This window comes from Oncorhynchus gorbuscha, linkage group LG03, assembly GCF_021184085.1.
Source record: "Oncorhynchus gorbuscha isolate QuinsamMale2020 ecotype Even-year linkage group LG03, OgorEven_v1.0, whole genome shotgun sequence".
Lineage (NCBI taxonomy): Eukaryota > Metazoa > Chordata > Actinopteri > Salmoniformes > Salmonidae > Oncorhynchus > Oncorhynchus gorbuscha.
Genome location: NC_060175.1, coordinates 69351146 through 69355570, shown reverse-complemented (window position 1 = coordinate 69355570; position 4425 = coordinate 69351146).

Sequence of the window (4425 nt, the reverse complement as noted above, 5' to 3'; positions counted from 1 at the left end):
AACCCTCTGTTTCCCATCATGTTTTGTGTGTAATTGTTTTCATGTTAGGTGGTGTTAGTTTACGCGCTTTACTTTTACGTTGTTTTTAGCGCGTTTGATTTATGTAGTGCTCTCGTTTTTTGGAACTATAATAAAAGTGCGCCTGTACATTGTACTCTGCTCTCCTGCGCCTGACTTCGCCTCCAATATAACTTTTGACACTCATTCCACGAAGGGCCGAGTGTCTGCGGGGTTTGGCTCCTTTTTTGCTCAATGACAACTTAGACAAAATATTGTTATTGTTACAATTTTTAAAAATAATAACAACATTTTAACCAGCACCTTTGTATATCTCTTGTCTACCTTAGAGTTGATCTTGAACATTTTTGACAGGAAGCTGAACATCCCTCAGCCTTTCCGGACAGCCTCAGCCTGAGGAAGACTGGCATCTCCGTTTCTCAACAGCATACTCAGTGGGGAGGACAGACGTTACCTATGTCATTGATGTTGCCTCCATCTTGAGAAGTTCCTTGCTTTCTTAATGGGCTCTATCTCCTTTGAGGGATAAGAAAACTGGGAGAAGTTGTCCAACAAGTAGCCTTTGTGAACAGATTCACAGCATTGGCGTAGTGCTATGAGGAGTTGTTAGAGACCAAAGGAGTCTCCACAAGAAGTGCTGCTTGAGCTTTTCTGGCCAGAGACACCAGTTGAAGCCTGTGAGGCTTCCTGATCTACCCCCCCAGGACGCAGTAGGTATGAGAACAGGGAGAAACAACCTCTTCACTACCTCCTCAGTAAAGTTATAAATAGGTTCAGAGGAGAAAAGCTTCCCTCATTGTTTTAGCCTCATTTTAAAATGTCGATAGGACAGTGTCTGAAACACTTTTCCCAGCTGCCAATGTAACAGTATAATTTTAAACCATCCCATCGCCCATACCCGGGCGCGAACCAGGGACCTTCTGCACACATCAACAACAGTCACCCACGAAGCATCGTTACCCATCGCTCCACAAAAGCCGCGGCCCTTGCAGAGCAAGGGGAACTACTACTTCAAGGTCTCAGAGCAAGTGACGTAACCGATTGAAACGCTATTTAGCGCACACCGCTAACTAAGCTAGCCGTTTCACATCCGTTACACAACTATACCAAAATAAATGGTTGTTAGTGCTCCATAATTAGGTTCTTAAGTTCATCGACCAGTTGATCATAAGACATAGAGCAAACCTACCCCTGGGCAATTACTACCTCCAGTCTCTTGAAAGCAGAATCGATATGAACCTTCTGGCTGGATTGACAATGTTGACAAAGTACGAAAACTTTTGCCCTCACTACTGTAAGATGCTCTGGGTAAGAGTGTCTGCTAAATGACTAAAATGTAAATGTTAATAGTTGCACTCTTAACAATTGGACAACTATCAACTATACTGGTACCTCTGTTGGAATAGGGGTCCCTGGGAGTGAAGTCTTAGTCCTAAAGACCTTGATAAGGAGGAAGTGGTCCTGGGTGGCATGTACTCCAGATGTCCATTGCCTCCACAGTTAAACATTCTGACAGTTTCCACCATAGTAGCCACAATATTATTAAGTCTGGCAAGCTCCCCTGCAGTCTTCATGTCGTCGAACATGTGCATGTCCTCCTGGTCAGTAAGATTTGACTGATACTTTTTTGGGGCATTAGCCACGGTAACACTGCTTTTGACAGCTCTCACTAAGCATTTACCGACTGCGATGTCTTTTTTACGTCTTTTTTGGAGACCGGACGTCTGGTGTATTTCAAGTACTCTGAAATTTGGTCCAGACCGGACCAAATCTGAACCAATCATAGATGTCCAGACCGGCCTTTATTTGGCCAAAACATAGATCACACAGGCAGCCCAATTCTGATTATTCTTTTCACTAATTGGTCTTTTGACCAATCACATCAGATGTTTTCACATCAGATATGTTTCAGAGGGTATCTGATTGGTCAAAATACAAATGAATGAAAAAAAGGATCTGAATTGGGCAGCCTGTGTAAATGCAGCCATAGACAGGTTCAGATTTGGTCCGGTCTGGACCAGCCTTGATTTCAACGTCCACAGACATCCGGTCCAGCCCAAACATAGGTCTCTATAATTGGTTCAGATTTGGTCCGATCCAGACCAAAAATCAACATTGTTGAAATCATGGCCGGTCCGGACAGCACCATAAAAAAATCAGACGGCCTGTCCCGACATGACCAAAAAAAGACATTCAAAAGACCAAATCTGAACCAATCATAGTTATCTGTTTCACAAGTTTGGGCAGGAAAGCACAGTACAATAGAGTAGAGCACAGTACAGTACAGAAAAGTAGCGTATAGTACAGTAAATAAAAGCAAAGTATAGTGTACTGCAATATATAGTGTACTGCGATGGAGCTCATTTGCACAAGTGTTTGTTTTCACGTTTACATTTTGGTCATTCAGCAGACGCTCTTATTCAGAGCGACTTAGTCAGTGCATTCAACTAAGGTAGATAAACAACAACATATCACAGTCATAGCAAGAAAACAGAATCTGTAACCGTTACTGAGAATGTTATTGTAGTTTGAAGTGGTCTGTCTGTTGGTTTATTCTGTAGGTTGGACTACTTTGAACGTCATTGCTGCCAGTTTAAAAGCTAACTTAAGGGCATGTGGCAGATGGGAGCAATAATAAATATTGTGCTTACTCAGCTGGCTTCTTAAGCTTAGAGACAACCCCCCCCCCAGCATTATCTGTACTCTTGTAGACAGTCTGAGTTACAGACCAAATCTTAATCTCAGACACAACAACACTAGTTTGTGAGTTTGTGCAACACTACACGGAGAAGCAAATAGTCGTAGGCCTTAGAGGACAGGTTTTATTTGTCACATGCCCCGAATACAAAAGGTGTAGGTAGACCTTACCGTGAAATGCTTACTTACAATCCCTTATTCAACAATGCAGTTCAAGAAATAGAGTTAATAAAATATTTACCAAATAAACAAAAGTTTAAAAAATTGAATTGGTCAAAAAGTAACACAGGAAATGTACATAACAATAAAGAGGCTATATACAGGTGGTACCAGTACCGAGTCAGTGTGCGGGGGCACCTGTTAGTCCAGGTAAATGTATTAAGTGACTATGCATAGATAATAAACAGAGTGTAGCAGCAGTGTAAAAACAAATGAGGGGGAGGGGGTCAAAGTAAACTGTCCGGGTGGCCATTTGATTAGTTGTTCAGCAGTCTTATGGCCTGGGGGTAGAAGCTGTTAAGGAGCCTTTTTGTACTAGACTTGGCGCTCCGGTACCGCTTGCCGTGGGTTAGCAGAGAGAACTTACTGACAGAGGTGATTGAGTCCAGGTGAGTCCAATAATCGCTGATGCGCGTGACAGGGGAAGGCAGGTGTGCGTAATGCTGGGGAGCCTGGTGCTCTCGAGCGCCAGGGGGAAGCACGGGAGCAGACTTGACAGACTTGGGTGACTGGAGTCTTTGACAATTTTTTGTGCCTTCCTCTGACACCACCTAGTATTTAGGTCCTGGATGTCAGGAAGCTTGGCCCCAGTGAGAGTGAGCCCCTAGCCAGCTCATTTAGTGTATTCACAGAGGGCAAAGCAAGAGTTATGTGACGAATCAGTTCATTAAGAAAAACACCAAAGAAGTCATCAGCCAGATTCTGCTCTTACATCTGAAGTCAGAGGTATGAAAGGAAGAGTGGTCATCCTCTGGGGGAAGAGGAGTCACTAGAAACAACATAATTTGACTGTTTCTATGTCCTCATCTTTACAGAGTCTGTGTGTTTCCTCACATGGAGTTATTGGTGAGCTTTTGAATGATGAGTTTCAGAGGCAGGCCACTCAGCGAGTGAGTAGAGTCCTCACCAGTAGGGTCAGCGGCAAACAGTTTTTACAGGGTACCCCCACTACATTTTCAACCGTTCGCTGCCTGCACCTGCACGCCCGACTAGCATCACCACCCTGGATGGTACCGACCTAGAATATGTGGACATCTATAAGTACCTAGGTGTCTGGCTAGACTGTAAACTCTCCTTCCAGACTCATATCAAACATCTCCAATCTAAAATCAAATCTAGAGTCGGCTTTCTATTCCGCAACAAAGCCTCCTTCACTCACGCCGCCAAACTTACCATATTAAAACTGACTATCCTACCGATCCCCTCCTGTGCTCCCTGTTCACTCATGACTGCACGGACAAGCACGATTCCAACACCATCATTCATTTTGCTGACAACAAAAAAGTGGTAGGCCTGATCACTGACAACAACAAGACAGCCTATAGGGAGGAGGTCAGAGACCTGGCTGTGTGGTGCAAGGACAACAACCTCTCCCTCAACGTGATCCAGACAAAGGAGATGATTGTGGGCTAAAGGAAAAGGAGGACCGAGCACGCCCCCATTCTCATCAACGGAGCTGTAGATTGTAGGCTGTAGGTTGTAGGCTGTAGG